At 36.5% G+C, this 22725-nt stretch overlaps 1 long non-coding RNA gene across 1 annotated transcript; it reads right to left on the bottom strand.

Annotated features, from left to right (window-relative positions):
• Positions 1 to 99: 99 nt before the first annotated feature.
• On the bottom strand, positions 100 to 16348 carry LOC125112590 (uncharacterized). The gene is made up of 3 exons (XR_007131191.1): positions 16291 to 16348; positions 826 to 981; positions 100 to 424 (listed from the first exon to the last, which is right to left on the bottom strand). It is a non-coding gene; the product is annotated as an uncharacterized LOC125112590 (long non-coding RNA).
• Between the last annotated feature and the right edge of the window lie 6377 nt (positions 16349 to 22725).

Genomic DNA, 22725 nt, shown 5'->3' with positions numbered 1-22725 from the left:
TCTGGCACATAGATTCTTTGTAGGGAAAAACGTTACACAAAGCATGATGCATCAAGTGCTTTATTTCAGAAATTAAATCTTATTTTTTGACCAGTTTGACTCAATATATCCTACCACTGGAAAAAAAATTGCTCCTAAAAGGTTTAAGCATTAAAATTGAATGGGAAGTAATAGAAAAACATAACCTCTATTCCCCAATGCAAAAATCAAATATGCAAATATGAAAATGAGGGGACTCTGCTTCTTCCCCTTACACAACTGATTAAATTGTCACTGCTGGAGATTACATGGGGTTTTATTCCCTTTACAGCCATATTCAATTGGACAGACAGAAAAATATATTGCCACAGACGAGACCCACCACCTGGGTACACTGTGCTTCCAGTTGCCTGCAGAGGTCTTATCCAGAACTTTGCAGCTACCCCTTTAAAAAAAGAAAAGTATGAGATTTGATCATTCACGACAGACTGGCTTATCTCTGAAGTCCTTTCCAACTTGGAGATTCCAGTAAGACAAAAACTCCTCCTCTCATTACCAGATATTAGCCTGCAGTTTAATTCCCAGGTAACAAAACCTTTGCCAGCTCATCCCCTTTTTATATCGATTCTAAAAACACTTCATTCATTCTGCATGAAACTTTCATTTAAAAAATATATATCAGAAGTTCTTCTCTTTCTGTGTTGGCACTTTATTTTCTACCTGATTGATGCATTTATTTCCTGGCTTATCGATCTTGACACTGAACCTACCCTGGCCCCCAGTTGTTCCTTCTAGATAGAAATGGTTGATTTTTACAAAAACTGGATATAAAAACAGAAGGATTACCTTTGCTTCTCTTATGTCGTGCCACGATTCAGAAATGGTTCTTGCAGTCTGTCTGGATGTAGGAGAAGTTAGTACTCAGATGATGTCGCCTGCCTGTGTCACTCTGCACGGCAGGGCTGAGCAGAGGGCTGGCTGCTTCCAGCTGCAGTCTAGGGCCTGTGTTAAGGACACACAGAACTACTTTGTTAATGAGATCGTTTCTCTGGTGCATAGAGAGGTAGCCACAAGGACAGAAGGATTTAACAACTAAAAAAGGTGGTAGGGTGAGGTTTGTGAATTGGAGAATTAAGGAAAAAAAAATATCAACAGCAAAATAATAGTGAGCAAATGCTTCCTTGCAAGGACAAGCAAACAGAAACAAGTCTATTTGCCTTTAGATGTGTAGTAGGGATACATATGTTACTTTGCTATAGAAGCAAGGCACAGATAAGATCCTCAAAAAAATTTTAGATGGCTTGATGTGTGGATGGAAGTATTTTTGTTGCTCTTATTGTTTATCCATTCAGCAGAATGACACTTATGGAGGTTTTTCACTAAATAAGATCTCTACTATGTCTGTTGATTCAACTGCAATTTGAAAAATTTATCTTTTTGGATTGGGTGAATGAATAATAAATGATCAAAATTTCTCACTTCTAATATACAGATGGGTAAATTTATAATAAAATCAAGTGATTTCTCCATGCCCTAAACCCAGAATTCCATATGTATTTTAAAACACAGACATATATTATGTTTAAACAGCATTCTGTTTTAACTTGAGAATTTTTTTTAAAAATCATTGCTTTGTAACATCACGTATGACCTTTTCTTCTAGTAAATCGGCTCAATTCAGATATCTTTTTGCTGTCAAAATTAAAGCAGAGTTGTGTGTGTTCTGCTGGCTTGAACATATATACACTTCAACCCTTTCTTCTCTATTTGCTTTTTTCTGTCTTTCCCATGTTTCTTTATTTTTCTTTTGTTTTCCTTTCTAGATTTCCCAGGGTTTTTGTTTTATCATATTGTTCTCCTTGCATTGTTCAAATGCTCTTGGACAAAAGTTCCACATTTAATCTAATTGTCTTCATTTTGTTTCATTTCCCCAAAGTTTTATATTGTTGCTATTTTTTTTCTTTCGCTTCTTGGCCATTGTGCTTATTTATGAAAACACCATTCTAAAAGTCATACTAGTAAGGATATAGACAAACTTTACCATTGACTGTACTTATCTTTACATATTTTGGCTTTTAACATCTTTATTCCCTCAATCAGTATTGGGCATTTTGAATCATCCTTTTATCTGTTGCTTTGGCTTTTCTATTACTAATATCTTTTTGTTTCATTTTTTCCTTGATATCTTAATTTTCCAGGCTTCTAGTCTCTAAAACGTGACCACCATTGATTCAATACTTAGTATAAGCACTGTGTTAAATACATCATAAATATTCCCTTGAACTCTTACTGCAACCTTGATCTCATCTCCATCTAGTACAAGGAAAGGCATAGGCCCAGTGATTAAGGTACTGCCTTAAGGCCACACAATAACTGTGATAGCAGGTATCTTTCCCCAGAACTAAATCATTGAGGCAAAAAAAAAAAAAAAAATCAAAAGTATATTTTGAAATTCTGTTATATGTATGGGAAAATTAACTTTGCAGAAATATACTCACTTCATTATTTATATACCCTTATACCTGAAATGATTAAGTAGAAATTTCCTTCTTGTCTTCCTGTTGATATCACTCACCAACTTCAGTTTTGTGATTTAAAAAAAGAAGAAGCTCTAAACTCCAGTGACTCTCTTCAACAAAATTTAGCTAAAACCTGGTCCAAGTTTTATTTGTACATATACCAATTTAATACATGATCATAAATGTAAACAAACCCTGACAGCAAGTTTGTACTAGGAAAATAAACAAGGCATGGCAACTCTAGAAGCATGAAGAGATTGTGCTGTCTGAAAACCCATTGCATTATATCAGCCTTTCCAGGAATGACATCAGTGATCAAGTATGTTTTTACAGTTGTCAAAGTAGTGGATCAGACATTTAATCCTGGCTTGCTTGCAGCTGCTTTTTTCCATCCTTCCTTCCCTGTATTATATTTGCTTTTTGAGAGAATAAAAGAATCATGTATTCCTTTACGTTTTTCATTCAGATTCAGGAACTCTCATACTTCTTGCTCTGATGGTGAGATGTAGGTGTTACTCTTGAAACTGATCAGTTTGCAAGTTCCATAAACCCACCATTTAATCATTACCACCTCTTCATCTTATTCTTGCAATGACACATTTTATACACACACACACACACACACTTTTAAGAAGCAGACACTTATATTTGATATTCCACTAGAAGTTTCTAGAATTGTAGCAGCTATTGCCATGAAAAAAGTTGTATTTCTAGACTTTTGATAAGAGCTTAACAAAATTCTCTTTGATGAATTGCAGTGCTGAAAGGCTGTTCTTGTACTAAGCTGCAATTAATGTTTGTACCCAGCAGTATCCTAAGGAACTGCAGAAAGAACAAAGTTATCAACTAGCAGACCTGAAATAGCTAGAGAGGTTGACCACAAGGATAGGATAACAGTAATGCAGTGGTTAAGGGGAGAGATTGGGAAATAAGGGAAACTTGAACTTTGAACTTCAGCTCTGCCATTTGCCACCTCTGTTCCCTGAGCAAGTTACCTCATTTTTCTCAACCTCGGTTTCTCTATCTATAAAACAGGGATAATAATGTCCACCTTCCAGGACTAGCAGAAAAATTTAATCATGTTATGCATATAGAGCATTCAGGACAAAATGTGGTGTTTAGTAAGTCCAGTATAAAAGACAGCTGATAGTGTCATTGTCATTATCAGTTTTATCATGATTACACAGTAACTAAGAATTGGTTTCTCTTTCTTTCCTCCTTTTGGCAGTATGTACTGAGCCAGAGTCATTTATCTAGCTTATGAGTGGCCTTTGAGGTCTTAGTATTTTCTTAATGTTGTTTCCCCCATGGTATAATAACTTTGGATATAACTCCTATAACAACTTTAAGATCAAGATAAAATCTGGACTGAATGAATCATACATAAGCCAGCACTTCAGCACACATTATAGTATGTGGAATTTATGTCTGTCGGCAGGTATTTGAGTATAATCCATATGAGGCTCTCACCTTGTTGTATCAGCCTCTGCTAGTATTTAATTTCTCCAGTAAAAATTCCCAAGGTTAAACCTAATTCTAACACATAGGCGTTCTATACTGTTAAAATGAGCTGAACTGAACCTTTACGTATAGATTGTCTACCTTAGGAAAAACATAATTTCATTGAGTATGCTTTATTCATTCATTCATATAGACATATATGCCTTCATTCATTCAGCAAACACTTGTTACATAACTACAGTGTGATAGGCACTACCACCAAAATAATCCACACAAGAACAAAGTCATTTATTCCCTGTATATAATATGTATCCTTAATATGCAGCACAATATGTGGCATATGACAGGTACTTGAGAAATATTTGCTGAATCAGTGAATTTTATCTTGGGATGGATTGTCTTTCATGATACATAGGAACAGCATGAAGAACTGCATGAGGAAAACAAAAACAGCAAACAAGCCAATGATAATAAGATTCCCCTTTCATGATTACACACCAGGCTAAATGCAATCAGAGCTTAAGAGTTTTCTTCAAAGTTTCACTGCCATGAACTGATATGTTTTCAGCTGGATCCGTCAGAATTTTTCTAACAACAGTTTCCTAAATTAACCATTTTCTCTTGAAGTAAAAAAAAAAAAGAGAATGAATAGTAGATGAAAAAATAGTAATAGCTATAAGCAACAATATTAATATACTTTCCTGGGAAATATATATATATAAAGATTGGCAAATCTAATTACTGAAAGCAGGGGTTGGGGGGTAGGTCCAAATACATCAGCTTTATTGGGAGTTCCTAAAAAGAAGGATATTTTGGTGAGAATCACAGAACTTTATTGCCTTAGGTATCAAACTGTCACTCTAATTTTTACAGTTGAAAAACTAAGATCCAAAAGAAGTTCAGAGACCAACCCAAGGTACTTGAAGCCCAAACATGTGTTCTGGTCTCTGACGTTTAAGAAAATAAATGACCTTACCACTATATCACAAGACCTATTAAATATAAATGCTAAAATGGATAATTCCATGAATAGCCACACTTTAAATTATCTGTAAGACATTGAAAATTATAACCCAAAGCAGAAAAGATGCAATAAAATATTCCACATGCTGTTGGTGTTGTTTTCTACAAAAAAAAGGTTTAAAAATAATAGAAACTTCAGTTGTTCAAGCATAATGTACTGCTATTCAATTGAGTCCCTAAATCCAGATTAAGACAGAGTAAATTCCAATGGGCATGTCTTTTTCCCCCAGCCATTCATATTGAATTTTAAATTCATGTTAGCAACTGCCTATACAATCCAGGAAGGAAAAGGAGGAGGTAGTAGGGTTAAGGTTGGTGTTGAACAAATTTCTGAATGTAAATTTGCAATTTAATCTTGGAAGATGAGATTTAAGCGGTGTTCCAATATTTAAAACAACACACATAGCTGTTTATAAATAACAATTTGAAAATATGAAAAAATTTCAAAATTGTAGCCTACCCTTGATAAGTAATCATTCAAACAGTAACAAAAGAGACGATCAACTTTATAGTAGGTTTGTTCATCCTATGTATTTAAAATATTGCTATATGAAAGAAACAAGGGGTAGTTATGTTAATTTCATAGACAATTACCACTTTGGGGTAGACTTAATTAAGCATTCATTCCTAACTATTGTCTTTATGCTGCTGTTTAACTGAATGGCATAAATGTTCTTAAGAAATGAATTTATCGGTATAATCTTCTATACACAGAACACTGAAGGATGACGTGGGAGGACCAGGATCAAGGCTTTAAAATGAATAAATGTAAGCACGTCTAATTATTTCTTTCAAATTTATAACAACATTCTTGCTGTTAACAAATATAAATGTAACATTTACTAGGAAATAAGAGACTGTAGACGGAAATAAACAAACCTAGGATGTAGTTCATCTAAGTAAACACTGAGGTTATAAACCTTCCAACTCAAATATCAAGAGCCCTGCAAATTAATGCTCCACACAATAGACCCTTTGGAAGCTAACTTAATCCACCCCCCTGAATCTACATGAGGGCCATGCATAACAATGCAGGAGCTGGATTTCCATTAAGAGTTTCCTCTGCAGGCTGTCAGCTGTTTGAAGAAATAACAATTTCCTAGGCATGAAAGCTTTTTCAGAAGGTTCCCACTGATGTGTAATAAAAGTGACTTTCCTTTTTTCTTCTACTTCTTCCTTTTTTCCCCCTTCAGATGTAACTTTGTAGGGAGAAAAGGGGTGGACTAAGGCCATAGGCCCCCTACTAGTTTACCTTACGTGGATTATCAGTGCAGGTGTTAATATAATTGAAGGTGTGGTAGCAGATACAACCCCCTAATAGCTTTTCCTATATGGAGATTACCTAGGTAGAGAATGCCAGAGTACCTGAAGAATAGGCAAGTGAGTACCTTATTAACATATCACCATTCAGCGGCAGCTGCATATCTGGAAGAAGAAGAAGAAGGAAAAAAAAAAACTTTAAAGAGCCTATTCATCTATGTTAATGGGCCCATTGCACAGCACATTGTGTGAGAAATTAAGTCTCTGGCTGTGAACTTCCTGTGCTGTGCAAGCTGCCTTGACTCTTTTTTATTGCTTCAGTGTTATTATCTCCTCCTGGAAATAAAAACAATCATGTTCTCACATTTGAGAAGCCAAAACATTCTGAGATAACAAACTGGAGATGCTAGTTGAAAGTTTCTTTTGTCTCCCTTATTAAGTGAAAAAATATGTTTTGAAATTAAAACAACCCCCAAATTCACATCAAAGTACATCAAATTAACTGAGCTGCCCTGTGAATGACAAAGCTTTTTTCTCTCTTTTCTTATAAAATACACAATTAAATTGCTTTCCTGGTTATCTTTCCTTTTTTAGAATTAATTTTTGATGACAAAAATGTTAATTTATTCAAATTAGACATTTTTTTAAAATGTGCAACGGGCAAAAGAACTGCCCTACTCCTAGAAGATAAGTACAATACAAATTGGAAAAAAATTACAATAACGGTATTTATCCTCAACAAACAATTTCAAAATCAAGACAGGCTTGGTTAACATTTCAAACATGAGAATGGAAAAGGTAATTTAAGATTAAGAAAATGTCTCCTTTTAGAGTAGTTGAAAGGCTAGAATGTTTGCTCCTGCCTTTTTCTTGGCTGTTGCAAGGCTACCACAGAAACTGATATACTTTTGGCATGAAAGCAAATCCTCCTCAGAAGAACAGAATGCAGTTCCATCATTTTGTGTGCACGTTACATCATCATCACCACCACAGTCATCAACATCCTCATCATAAAAAAGGGCAAATGATCAATACTAACTGATTACAACTCAATTAACTGAGAATATCTCAGTGTAATTTAAAAAAAAAATCTAGTTTCTTTCTGACTTGAAGTATTTTCAAGTTAATCTAATATGTTTTATTATGTAATGGATTTCATGAGTATGGGAGACAATAAAAAGGATACCGTAATTTAATCTTCTACTTCCCTGTGCTAATATCCATTCTGTCTCCCATGGCAAAATTCATCTGAAAAGAAGAGTAGTTATTATCTGCTGTTTCAGGGTTTGGCATTCATAAATCTTTATTTGAAGAATATGACAAATTAGCCATATTACATTCAACAGATTTACAGGTGGATACATCCAAGATGGATAGTTGAACACTCTGGAATTTTTTTCAAGGAAATTCTTGGGGGCATTCAGGGCTAGATTGTTCATTGGATTTGGTTTGTCTTCTCAAAAAAATAAATTTTGTAAAAGAGGAAACAGTCAAATAGACCCTTCTGTGAATGATAGGATGGCAAAAATGATTCTTTATTTTGTACAGTAAAATCTGCCTCTGCATTTGAAAGAATGTGCACTGTCAAGATTTTTCCTCAAGACAGATGGGCAAATTTTCCAAGTTGGTGCTTACTAGTACTTTGTTACTTGTGTATTTATCAACATATTTAATTGAATTATTTGCAAGAGATGAATTTATTTACTCTAGAATCAGTTGCTTGACTTTGGAAGAGGCTGCTACTTTTCTACTGGCTTCTTAAAGAGAAGACCTGTTAGAGTACAGTAGAGCAAAACTTGACTATCCATTCCTTGCTTAACTAATTTATATTTTATGTTGCTTTATATAGACTACTACATAAACATAAGGTTTTCTAGATTAAGTTGCCTCTTTCAGATTTTACTATTTACAAACTCCCTCTTTAGATCAGCTTCCTTTTATAAAATAAACATTTTTTTTGACAAAATATCCTCTAATTTGGGGGCTAACATTTTGTGAGCCGTGATCTCTTGTTGAGAGTACTAAAATACCAAGGAAGAGCTGAGCATTAGTACTTTCTTCATCAAGGGAGCAGTTGATATCTCAGAAATCATGGAGACCAGTAATTTTAAATTAGGAGTAAAAAAATAAAATGAAGTTTTAAACTAGTTCCCTTAAGAAAATTCAGATTAATGGGCCATTCACAGTCCTGTTAACAGATGACCACTGCATGTGCCAGGTAATCAGGATGACATTGTTGCCAGCATAAAAGTGACACCAGAACTTGTCTTCATTGGCATCAGAATTGCCAGCCATATCACCTCTGACTGCAGTGGCCCCACGTCTATTAACCTTATTGATTTGGAGTCCCACTGGGCCTCCCTGGAAAACTGTTCCCTGCTGAAAGGCTGAAGTAGATCAATCCTAAAGCATGAACAAGAATTCAATAAAACAACACAGTACAGACCTTCAACCATTAAGTATTCCTTAAAGTAAATCAAATTAAGAACCTTGCTATAATGAAGATCTTTTAAGATTTTGAGATGTAAATTGATTCCAAGCTCCCAAAACTAAACTATTGTCTAGAAGGGTCATCAGGCTGTGACAAGAGAAAATTTTTTTCCCATGCTGTGAGGTATTTAACTGAAATAATAAGGGGATGGGGTTTGTGTAATCAAGATGGCTGTCACCTGTAAATGAGTGGTTTTAAAGTCAAACCTTAAAAAGTTATTATTTCATAACAAAGTGGAACTTTGTTCAAATTTTCAGTAGAAAATATTATAGTAGAAAGAAAATTGTTTTTCTCAATTGGTACTAAAATACATTTATTTTACTTACTAGTTGTTGTCCATAGCACACGTTTGAATTTTCTGTTGTTCTTGGTAAATTTACCACCCTTCTCAAATTCATAGTTAACAGCTAGCTGAAGAGGTCCAAAATTTCACACCTCTCTAAAAAGGGAGAAATGATCTATATCTGCATAGATAATGGACTGCTATAAGCTTATTTATATTTAAATATAATTGAATTCCTTTGGAATTTGATTTCATCTTTCCAGATACTATAGTTTTTGGTTTTTGTTTCTCCTCAAGGCCTTAATCTGAGCCTCAAAAAAAAAAAAAAAAATCTTATCTCCTTAAAAACCAAACAATAATTTTTTACTTGTAAAATCTGAGGCTCTTATCAGTACTTATCCTTAAGTCCTAAATTCACAAGAAAGAATATAGATAGACTAGATAGACAGGAAGATAGATATGATGTATATATATAATATTTTAACTTTATATTATGTAAATATATATTTACTTTTTGCATTATAATAATATATGTCTACATTATATATATTTATGTTCCTTTACATCTGAATGTTTCTTTTTTATCTTAATTATATTTTAAAATTATCTATGTAATTAGTGAATGAATATGCTTAGAAGTTTTAGATAAAATACTTATGCAATTGAAAATATGGAGACCACCTCTGATTTCAAAATTATTATCAGTGGAAATCTTGTTTTCCCAAACACTTTCTACATGGCAACTTAGAAAATTCAGTGTTGGGTTTTTGGGGGGCTTTTCTGCTTTACTGGAAAATAAATAGCATATTGCCTATTCACTGAAAAAAATGACCCAGTTGATTAGTTAATTTGGTAAAATTAATGCCATGTAACTAGAATAATGGAAATTCATGTTTGCTTGCTTTATAATTGGCGATTATCTTTGATCAATAATGTATGATGGCCCATATGAAACAGCCAACATAGAATATGTCACAGGCTATCTCTACTTAACACCTCTAGGCAAGAATATTGTATAGGGAAAAAAGCCAAAATTACTGTTTTTCTTTATTAACGGCTCTCTAAGGAATACACTGGAATGAGTTCTGTCTGCCAACTAATTGATAATTATTTAATTAGCAATTTATAATGACAATGGGATTTTACCCCCCACCAGTCCATCTCTTCTTTAAGACTGAAGTAGACAACCTTATGCATTTTTGCACTAACTTTTGGAAGCTTATACAAACCAAAGCGTGTTCTCGCTGTGATTTTCCGAGTTAAACTCCACAAGCCATGTGTGTCACCACCTCCTTTAAACTGCGGCATTTCCTTTTCCCATTACGAGGGATGACTGGCACTTGAACAATGTGTGTGGGTGTACAGCCTTGTTGTGTCACTGTGGACAGTTCTAACAGCAGCTTCATTAGTTCTTTTTACAACAAAAGATAGGGTTTTTCTCCCTGCCTTTTTCTTTCTTTCCCTTAGTTGGCATGCGGGTTGAATTTTCCTCGGACCCCCTGCTTGACTTTTTTTTTATTCCTGAACTTCTTTAGAATGGTGCAGCCATTCGAACACTTGGAATTGTAACTGATAGACTGTTTGCAGAGGAACTCATGAAAGTTCTCTTTGTTCTCCCTTCTTTAACCAGGTTTACCAGCCCCTCCCTCTCACCAACCAAAAAGGAAAAGGAAATCCACTTTTAATTATACATTGATGGAAATCACTGTGTAGGAAGGGAACATTCACTGTGGAACGCCCATTTTACACTTTATTATGAGCAAAAAGAGGAGCTTGCATCAGAATGTCCCTTCTCAATCGTGAGCCAATGCTCAAGTGAAAATATCTTTCTCCAAACCCTTCTGTTCAGTTTTAGATTTCTTAACCAATGAAAGAGTTCTGCTTGAGAAATAAAACTGAGTCGTAGGTTTTATAGACTTAAAAAATATGTATATCAAAATTTAAAAGGACAGAAGCGTAAAAATATATAATGTGTAATGTGTAAATCTTCAAATAACTACACAGGAGGATTTTATATAGATAAAATGGAAAAGATTGAATTTCTAGATAAACTTCTAAAAACATTTAAAATATCTATCTGATGGAAGTTTTTGACAATTCACTGTTTTTATATCTTCTATGCAAATAATAGGCATGGAATCAAAAAGGTTTGCAATGGGAAGAGGACGAGTAGTGGGGTCTCAATGGGAATAATGGGGAAAAGGTATATTTTAATGGTAATCAATAATTAATACGGAAATCTCAATATTCTTTCTGGAAAGAAAAGAAGAAAAAATGAAAGGATCAAGAAATAAGCACAATATTGAGAGAATTTCAACAGTAATTGCTTTATTATTATTATTATTATCATTTTTACTTCTAAGGCAAACACTTGTTTTGAGATTAGAAACTGCTTTCTTTTTTGTCTTTTGAGGGTTTGCTTATGCAAGAAAGAAAGGTTGTAATGTCGTGTGTGCTAGAGCCAAGGCCCTTGCTTGCAAGGACCAACAATCAGGCTGCAATAATGCTATACATTTAGAGTTTACACCCCAGGCCCATTATCACGAGGGTCTCACTACAGAGTGAATGTCAGGCAGGACAACCCACTTTTTATAGGTAAAGCAACTGAGGCTTAAGAGAGTGCCTAAGTGGCCTTATTAAACAGGGTCCATCAAGAAAACTAAACCACTACAAGTACTTTCTGAATAAGGAAATTTGTATAGAAATTATACTTTTTATGAATGTGGGGTGAACTATTTAAGTGCAGGTCTGGAAGAGGGGAGTAGAAGTAAGAGACATAGTTAATAACCAGATCCAAATGAAACATTGGCCCAGGAAGACACAGGAGAGCTTGCTGGAAAATTTGAGGAGCTATGTTCATCAGGTATCTAAGGGTGTCCTATGACCAGGGAGAAGGTGGAAGTGTCTGTGGAAAGGGTCTCCTCTGGGGAGTATGTCGTTTCTGTAATCTCACAGTCAAGCACGTCATGGTGGGCTTGGGGCCATGGTGGGTTAGTAGAACCAGGAGTCAGAAAGACAAGTTTGACAAGGAGCAAGAGAAAAGCAATGACCAGCTGGGAACCACTGGGGACCTTTATATCTGTCCCTCACCATCTTAGCACTATAGCCTCCCAAGAGTGATGTCTTGGCCTTTAGCTTCCAAATCTTATGCAAATTCCTTTCTTGGTCACTCCTAACTCAGAACCATGCAGGGATAAGGGTTCTGGAAAATGTAATTCCTGTCCTTAAATGAGAGCAGTAGTGTCAAGTTGGCAACATGCAATACAACACATTGTGCAAGGCCACATAGCTAGAGAGTGGCAGAGCTCAAAGTGAAGTTAAGTTTTCGACAGTGAGAACAAGGCTGCTTCCATCCTGTCATGACATCTGCAAGTGATAGAAGTCCAACTAAAAGTGGCTTAAGCTGAAAAGGGGATTTATTGTCAAATGAGAATTAGTTGTCACAAAAAAATTTATGGCTTAATTGGAATATTCAGACTTCAGGGATGACTAGCTCCTGCAATTCAAATAGAATTGTCAGGAATCAATTTTTTTTCTTTCCCTCCCTTGGCTCTGCACTCCTAGAAATTGGCTTTATTCTTATCTGCTAAGAATGGTGAAAGACTGAAAAAAATATGCTTAGGTCCAGCTTTGACTCCAAAGGAAGAGAAAGGCTTCTCTGTCCTACTATTTCGATCATACATATCCTAATTGACCCTTGTTGGCCTGGCTTGGGTCAGTTGGCCATTGTTTTATTAATAATCAAGGTGAAGGGACAATTGTCCACACCCTGAATTTGAGTTCCTTCCAGGAACCAGTTAGGGGGAGAGAGTACCATTCAAAACCCTGATTGGAAGAAAGATAGATGTCCTGTGCTTAAGCACATGGAATGGACAATAAATGTTCACATTGCTTATTAAACCTCCTTTTTAAAAAGAACTTTGTTGCAGTTCCAATTGTGGCTCAGTGGGTTATGAACTTGGCAAGTATCCATGAGGACACGGGTTTGATCTCTGGCCTTGCTCAGTGGGTTAAGGATCCAGCTTTGCCATGAGTTGTGGTATAGGTCACAAACAAGACTTGGATCTGGAATTGCTGTGGCTGTGGCGTAGGCTGACAGCCATAGCTCCTATTCAACCCCCAGCTGAGGAACTTCCATATGCTGCGAGTAAGGCCCTGATAAGCAAAAATAAAAATAAATAAATAAATAGGTCTTTGTTATTGCATAAAGGAAGTGGAGGCAGGATGGGTTAATCAACTCTAAGGATGTAAACATTCATGAAGCAAAACTGCAGTGGAAAAACAATTAACAGTTTTGATTCACGTATATTGTATGTGCCCAGGAATTTTTGGGGCATTGAAAGAATGCAAAACTATAACTTGCTGTCTCTCTCTTCTTAAAAATATTTACTTTTTTCTATTGAGGAGAGAAAGTATATACATACACCAATTAGCAAGCAATTAAAGACAATGCAATTAATGGCAAGTTAATGTGATATGGGTCAGAAAGAGTACCAGTCCAACAGGCATAGGCTCCTAGGAAGGCCTCATCAAAGAGTTGGTACTTTGACCTATCTTTGAAGAGTGATAAAGATAAGGAAAGGCATTCCATTCTAGAAAAATTACATAGAGGTATGCACCAGAACTAAGCATATATAGGATAACATGGCAAATATTACTTCCTCTTTTTCACTAACAGAATCTTTTTTTTTTTTTTCCTGTGGTGGTTAACGATAGTCATTTGCCAGGTCTAGGAGATGAATAATCATTGTTTCAAGCCAAATATAAAATTTTTGTTCTCTAGTTTCCCAGCTTTTTGTGACCCAGTTCCAGCCAAGTGAGATTAAATGAAATCTGTGGGGAAAGTTTGGGAAAAACTATGGCATTTTTGATATAAAGGGTACAGATATGACTGATGATGGAGTTCAGAACACACTACCCCAAATCAGGGTAACTTGATACCATGAACATTTTAAGCTGAAGGAATTTAAGAAAACAGCAGAAGCAGGAAGGTTACTCTGACCTTCCCGCCACCTTTCTACCTTGAAATGGGTCACTAATCTTCAGGAGAGAAGTGTCCTCACTATACCTGCAAAAAAGGTCACTCTTATCTCTGAACACAAATGGCTGCCAGAAGAATCCAAATAAATAGACCTTGCTAAATTTCCTATTTGTTACATTTACCTCTTAGTCTTTGACTTACCATATTTTCACATGACTGTCCACTTTGCATCAAAGCTAGCCTAATAACACTCAGATTTAATTGTTTTTTTCAGGTCTTCATCTCCTTATAAAGGCTCATGTGTCACATACAACTTAAATAAATTTGTATGCTTTTTTCCTGTGAGTCTGTCTTCCTGAGCTTAATTTTCAGACCCACCCAATGACGCTAAGTTTAAGGTGAATTTTTTCTTCCTCTACATTGGCAAAGCTTTATCTATTTCTTTTCTGTCTTAAATATAGACTGTGTTTGAAGTTATGGTGGCCAACTGTAACTGTGAGACACAAACTTGAAAAAGAAAGTCAATATGCTAAAAATGGTAAAGCAGGATGGAAAAAAAAAATTAAAAACAACCTTTCACCAGACATTTTGGGTAAGAGAAGTCTTTATTTGTTTAAGCCACTGTAGGTACAGGTTGTCTTAACTTGCAGCCGGGTTCATTTTTAACTGATAATAATAGGAAAGAAATTAACCTGGTGAAGGTGTGGGAAATTATGGGAAGTGTAATTTCACTAATCAATACATGCATATTCACATCTCTATGATTTTATGTGATGAATACCCTCAGTCTAAAATATCTTTTCATTATCTCTTTACCTAAAAAAGTCATCTTAGGACTAGCACACTTGTCAATTCCTCCATGGAAATTTCTCCGATTACCACCATCAGACTAAAAGAGGCTTTGTGTTCCAGCAAAACAGCTAATACTCAGGTCCAGCACTACTTTTTTTCCAGCCTTGCAATAGGATTAGGTGTTTAGATACTCATTTCTTCCCCTAGTCTTCAGACTTCTGGAAGACGAAGATCTCTTACTGAATTTCTTGTTTTGCACAGGAGGGCTTTCCATATATCAGATTTTATCCAGTTTTGTTTAAATGAAGCTTTCTACTTTCTTCTTCTTCTTTTTTTTTTTGTCTTTTGTCTTTTTAGGGCCGCACCCGCGGCAGATGGAGGTTCCCAGGCTAGGGATCTAATCAGAGGTGTATCTGCCGGCCTACGCCACAGCCACAGCAACACGGGATCCGAGCAGCATCTACAACCTACACCACAGCTCACGGCAACACTGGATCCTTAACCTACTAAGCGAGGCCAGGGATCAAACCCCCAACCTCATGGTTCCTAGTCGGATTCATTTCTGCTGCACCATGATGGGAATTTCTACTTTCTATGTTGTAGACAACCTCCCAAGAAAACAAAGATATAGTGGCACAATTTTTCAACTGCTTTTCTTAGTAGTTGAGATTTATCTCTCCATTCTTGAATCTGTATTTAGTCCTGTGACTTGGTTTGTCAATGGGATGTAGCAAATGAGACACAGCTAGAGACTTAAAAAGTTATGGTGCACTGGGGCATATGTGCTGTTTCACTTCTTTTTAGCATACTGAGATTTCACGTGGGAAAGCCCAGGTTTTCCTCCTGGATGATCAGAGATTCAAGGAGCAGCTGTTTGTCTCCGCTGAGCAACATCCCTAACCTCTCTAACGTCAGCTGACCCATCACTGACCTCAGTTGCTTGAGAGCTGCTAAGACCACCAAAAGAGCTCTCCAAATGAGACATGGAATTATGATGTAAAACAAATGATGATTTTAAGCTACCAAATTTGGTGGGAAGTTAATTACATAACAAAAATTAACAGGTGTGCCATCAGTTCTTTTCAGGGTTATATTTAAGAATGTTTCATCTCAGAAGGTCAGTGGAAAGCATCTAGATGATTGGAGCAACTGTATCTTTGTGTTGAGAAGAAATCAATTTTCACAGTTTTTGGCTGACTTACAAAAATTACTCAATTACCAGTTTGTAATATAGGCTCCCACCAACTCATAATACAAATGGATTGTTGTTGATTTTCAAAACCCTGCCATGGGACCTACAAAAGTGAAATGTAATTTCTCTGGTTTTTAAGAGTTTAACAACTGGCACAATGTTTCAAGCTGAAAATAGACAGAATATCCTTTATAAAACTCATGGGAATATGTGTTCTACTCCAATTGTATTATCCTTTGTGAAACTTTTGTGATGGGTATTGTAATATTTTAACCCGGAATACTAATACAGTTTTCTATTTGGTCTTACCTTGATTCACATGAACTTGATTCTTCTTGAGTAACAGTCAAATCTGGACATCATACCTCAGGAAAAAAAAAAAAAACAACAACAACCTGTTTAATACATGTATTTGATTTTCAAAGCCTTGATCTGGGTTTGCTAGTTTTAGTTCTTGGTGAACTAACTGCTCTAACCCAATGGTGATTAGGAAAAGCCAAGGCTTTGACATCTCAGTGGCTCATGGGCAGGCTTCTTGATGGAGATGTAGTTAGCAGGATCTGCATCCTTGAAATGCTTTGGGGGATTCTCTATACCCCTCTCCCTGCCTGAGCTTCTCCCCATCCCCACCCTTCAGTCATGAAGCTCCCTATTCAGTACTCCAGGTAAGGTGTGAAAGAAATGAACCTCTTTGGCAGCATCCTGCACAGCTGAAAAATTGGGCACTCATTTATAGTCTCACTTTCCTTCATGGGGGAAATCATGGGCCAAGAAGATTTCTCTCAGCCCTGAGCTGTGCTGCCTTGCAGGAGGGGTGTGTAAGTAAAATTAAATTGTTCTTCTGCCCCTCTTCAATGCATCTAAGCTTGTATATTTTTTTAAAAAATAATTTTATTGTAGTATAGTTGATTTATGATATTGTATTAGTTTCAGGTGTACAACAAAGTGAATCAGTTATATATATACTTATGTCCTTTCTTTTTTTCCTATAAGCTTATTACAGAACATTGAGTAGAACTCTCTGTGCTATACAATAAGTCCAGGATCATACATTTTTTGCTCCAGTGATGTGCTGGAAATTCTTCACTGGAAATCTGCATTCTCACAAAGGCATTTTCATCTAGGTGAACTTCTAAGATAGCATTTGCTGGGAGCTTCCAGACCACAGCCAAGTGGAATGGGAGCAGGTTGCAGGGTCACTGCAGGGTCCACAGCCAGAATGGAGGTCTGTATACCTATTACCCAAAGCTCGAGTGGGAAGACACCTGGATCCCTCTATATATGGTGCTGTCTTCCACTGCTCCCACAAAGGCACTTTTGTCCAAGGATGGATGCCAAGCTGTTGTTGTTGAGTAGGGGTGCAAGTGAAGGAGGTCTTATTCAGCCATAATGCTCAGGTAACTCTCAAGCATCATGTCTTTATTGAGTTGTTTGACCATCGTCAAGTCAATGCCATTTGCTGTAGTCTCTCAACAGTCCAGCACAGCAGGGAGAAAAGAAAAAGAGAGAACAAGAACTTATGTCTATGAACACATTTCAGTAGTTGAAGATTACACATCCTCTTACCTCCCTTTGGTCAAAACTTAGTCAAATAGCCAAATTCAACCACAAGGAGGTTGGGAAATATAGTCTTTATTCTGGCAGTCCTATATCCTGGGATTCTGTTAGTGAGGAATAAGGAGGTAAAAGATACATTGGAGAAAAATCAGCAGTCTCTTCTAGAGTTACTAAAGGAATATGCAGAGACTTTTCTGAAAGACATTCTTCTTGGAGTATACAGAAAAGCTTCTCTGTTTATGAGTGTGAAGTGGGCCTGGCAATAGCAAATCTGGGCCCCCGTCCAAAGGGAATTTTGGTATGATTGGGTTTTTATGTTTTATACAGGGAGACTGCAAAAAACAGAAAATGAAAAAGTTCAGTAATAAGAATTAAATCACGTAACTGAGATTAGGTTTTTGTAGTGTGTATAAAAATTATTGAAGACTTTCATTATTTTATTTTTTGAAATTTCTTATATTGTTAGAATTTTACTCTGCTTACATATTATTTTATATTTAGAAAAGAAACTTTTTTATTGGTAGAAAGGGAGAAATTATTTTAATGAGCTTTATTTTTAGAGCACTTTTAAGTTTAGAGCGAAATTGAGTGGGCGGTCCAGAGAGTTCCCATGTATTCCCTGCCCCCCTTCACACAGGCCTCCCCACTATCAACGTTCCTATCAGAGGGGTACATTTGTTACAACTGATAAATCTACTTTGACACATCATTCTCACACAAATTCTATAGTTCATCTTAGTGTTCACTTTTTGTTGTACATTCTATGGGTCTGGACAAATGTATCTTGACGTTTGTACCCACCATTCTCATATCTTGCAGGGTAGATTCACAGCCCTCTGTTCTCTGCTTATCATCCTTCCTTACCCTCTCATCCACTGGCAACCTCAGATCTTTTACTGTCTCCATAGTTTTGCCTTTTCCAGAATGCCATATGGCCAATCATACAGTATGGAGGCTTTTCACTCATAATATGCATATAAGTTTTCTCCATGTGTTTTCATGGCTTGATGGCTAATTTATTTAGTTAGTTTTTTAAATTTACTTTTATTAAAGTATAGTTGATTTACAGTGTTGTGCCAATTTCTGCTGTACAGCAAAGTGACCTAGTCATATATGTGTATACACACACACACACACACACCCTTTTCTTATGTTATCTCCTATCATGGTCTATTTCAAGAGACTGGATATAGTTCCCTGTGCTATACAGTAGGATCTCATTGCTTATCCATTCTAAATGTAATAGTTTGCATCTACTAACTCCAAATTCCCAGTCCCTCCCACTCCCCCCCTCCCATTTTGTTAGGTTTTTGTTTCTTTATTTTTTCTTTTTAGGGCAGCACCCATAGCATATGGAAGTTCCCTGGCTAGGGGTCAAATCAGAGCTACAGCTGCTGGCCTACACCACAGACACAGCAACCTGGGATCTGAACCATGCCCGTGACCACAGCTCCCAGAAACATTGGATTCTTAACCCACAGATTGAGGCCAGGGATTGGCCCTGTATCCTCATGGATACTAGTCAGGTCCATTACTGCTAGCCACGATGGGAACTCCATAGTTAGTTTTTATTTGTTTGACTTTTGAGTGACTTAAAATGTTCCAGTGCCAAAATGACTGGATGAACAAAGCAGCAAAGAAGTACAATAAGCTATATGTTAAAGAGTGTGAATTTCATTTTCTTAGCAAAGAAGGGAACTCATGAAAAGTGTTTATCAGAGAAGTGAAATGGTGACACATAGTTATTTAGAACAAGTTATCTGAGTTCAGTGTGGAAGTAGACTAAATGAGGTGAGACTGAGGTAGTGCATCCAGTTAGCAGCCTTCTGGTCAATGTAGAGAGCTAAAGGTAGACTGAAAAGGAATTTGGAAGGAATTTAGAATGCACGTTCTTAGGAGACAGAATTAACAGGATGTATGAGATAAGGAATGAGAGAGAGAAAGTTGAGAAAAAGACCCAATGCTTGGTATGATCTTCAGAGTAGAGTGGTAGAATTTACTGAAATAGGAGACAAAAACTGAAGAGCAGTTTTGCAGGAAGTAAGGAATAACTTAGTTTTGGTCCTCCTGAGGACAAGATATCTGTGGGCTGTTACGTGGAGATATCCTGCTGAGTCTCAGGAGATAGAGCAGGCTGTAAGCATGACCAATTTCTTCCTGTTTGCCTGAATTACAGGGTTTCTTGCTAGACTTTCAGTGCTAAAATCAGAAAAGTTCTGGAAAACGGGTGCGTTGGTAACCCTACAGTTTGTAGAAATGGATTTAGGTTATTGACAGCACACAGATGTTGGTAGGAACAAGGGTTATCCCCATGTCACTCTCATCACTGCCTGAGTGTATTTTCTTTTATCACACAGTATAATAATTTGTGACAACTATTTTATAATATAAAATTTATAATAAAATACAAAATTTTATGTATATGATATGATGTCTCCCCAATAAAATTTTAAGCTCTGTAATACTAAAGACTATATCATTGTTTGGCTTTTTAAGGAATCCAATTCAGGATATTGAAACTAACCTTTAGTAAATGGAATTAATTGACTAAAATGGAAAGTTAAACCCTAGAAGACACCTATTTGAGAAAGACATAAGTAAATGAGAGGGTAGAACCAGAATTATGTATGCCAAGTACTTCAGAATTTGATCAAAGGCTTCTGTAAATATTACAGGTGTAGGAGTACACAGAATGAGATATTTCAAATTATAAACGTTAAAGCACTTTCCACATTTTGTCTTAATTAGCATTGGTAGTTGTTACTTTTCTCTTTGATGTTATATTCATAGCAAGGCTCTCTATAAAGCTACAAATAAAAACACTGCTGTGAAAACATTGAGGATTAAATACTTTCCAAGTTATTTAGAATGAAAAATACATTATGATAATATTAGGGGAAATGCTGAAAAGTTAGATCTGATGAACTTAAACTTGTCTTTCAAATGTTTCGTTCCTCCGAATAATCAAACCTGGCATTTTGTAGTATTATTGTAGTTGTATAATACACACTTTTTTTTTTTTTTTTGCTTTTTAGGCCTGCACCTGTGGCCTATGGAAGTTCTCAGGCTAGGGGTCAAATCAGAGCTTCAGCTGCCAGCCTACACTACAGCTATAGCAACGTGGGATCTGAGCCTCATCTGCAACCTACACCACAGCTCATGGCAATGCTGGATCCTTAACCCTTTGAGTGGGGCCAGAATTGAACCCATGTCCTCATGGATACCAGTCATGTTCGTCACCGCTGCACCATGATGGAAACCCCTAACATATATTCCTAAACCTCTAATCTGGGATGAAATCACTATGTCTCCAAATCTAGAAGCTGAGACTCAAGATACTTCTTGCAGATGGCAGTTTGTTTTTGTTTTAATAACTCTACTTGGGATTGGTGTTGATGTTTTACCTTTATATTAGGATTACAATTTACAAAGCAATAATTAATTTTCATTAAAATGCATGAGATAGACATTATCTTCTTTATACAGAAGTGTAAATTTAGGCAAATTTAAAATAATGGAGGGGAGTTCTCACTGTGGCTCAGCAGTTAATGAACCCAACTAGCATCCATGTGGACAAGGGTTTGATCCCTGGCCTTGCTCATTGGGTTAAGGATCCGGCATTGCTGTGAGCTGTGATGTAGTTGTAAGAGCCGTTTCATATCCCTTGTTGCTGTGGCTGTGGTATAGGCTGGCAGCTGTAGCTCTGATTGGATCCCTGGCCTGGGAACCTCTATATGCTGTGGGTGTGGCCCTAAAACACAAAAAGACAAAATAAAATAAAATAAAGTAAAATAAAATAAAATAAAATAAAATAAAACAATGGAAACAATGCAATGATGACAAATACCAGTTGCTGAGACTCTACTATAGATAAAGTATCATGTTAGATTTGATACACATATGCATTTGGCCTTAATTCCATGAGGTAAATACTATCCTCTCCATTTTGCAATGAGGAAATGGAGGCTTAGAGATCTTAAAGAACTTGTCTAAGGCAATAAACCTGAAGTGAGTGATGGTGACAAGATTTGAAATGTCTAACTCTAAGACTTATCTACACTAAGTTTCTACATTTATTATTTATCTCCCTCTTTCAAATTATTTGATTTAATGAATAGCTTTGCACATGCACACACTCACACACACATACATACATACTCACACAACTATGGTGACTTTCATATGAAAAAGCTTAACAATAATTGATTAGAATATTTCCGCCCAGTTATAATGGAAGACATACACATGCTCTCCTCAAATTGTCCTTTGGATCTCATCTCCATTTACTTGCTCAAGGATCTAGCTTTTCTGCACCATCAATGGCTTCCTCATCCTGGACCTTCCTGCCAGAAAAATTTCTTTTCCAATACCTCTCTAGCTCCTACTTCATCCTCTGTTGTCTTTTAAAGCAAAACTACTTAAGAGTTGTGTAAATTCAGATTATCTTCTTCTTCACCTCCTGCTTCTCTTCCACAGGCTCTCACTGGGTCTCTTATCTCTGCCCCTTTGCAACAGGGCTTCAGTCAAGGTCATCAGTGGCCTCTATCTTGCCAAATAAAATGATAGGATGTTAACTAATCTCTCAACAGTATTCAATAGAATTGCATCCTTCCTTTCCCTAATATTTTTATCCCTTTAGTCCTACTTAACTAATATTTATTGACTACCTGTGTGCCAGGAATTGTTACATATACAAAAAAAAAAAAAAATCTTGCCCTCATAGAACACAGGCAACGATATTATGAATAAATGAGCAAAATTTATAGTGTATCAGCTACTGCTGCATGCTATGGAAAAAATGAAGCAGGGAAGGGAATTAAGGAGAGTCTGGGGGAGTTTGCCACTTTAAATGGGATGTTCAGGGAACATCTCACAGCAAGGGTGAACGCTTGGCAAAAAACCTGAAAGAAGTGAGGAAGTGTGATCATTTGTGGAGAAAGAGTTTTCCAGGAAGATCGGTGGCCAGTGCAAAGCCCTGAAGTGGGAGGGGATCAGCTGTGCCTGCGGGGATGGTGACAAGAGGCCTGTCTGGCACAAACAGAATGGGTAGGGGAAGGAAATGGGTTAAGAGATAATGATGCAAGTTGTAACAGGGCTTGAGGGCATGGAAAGAGATTAACTTTAACCCCAGATGAGACAGGGAGGAGAGCAAGGTTTTGAGGAGTGGAATAACATCATTTGCCTAAT

Source organism: Phacochoerus africanus, chromosome 1, assembly GCF_016906955.1.
Source record: "Phacochoerus africanus isolate WHEZ1 chromosome 1, ROS_Pafr_v1, whole genome shotgun sequence".
NCBI classification, from domain to species: Eukaryota; Metazoa; Chordata; class Mammalia; order Artiodactyla; family Suidae; genus Phacochoerus; species Phacochoerus africanus.
The sequence above is the reverse complement of the archived record's forward strand: the minus strand, read 5'-3'. Positions and strand labels throughout refer to the sequence as shown.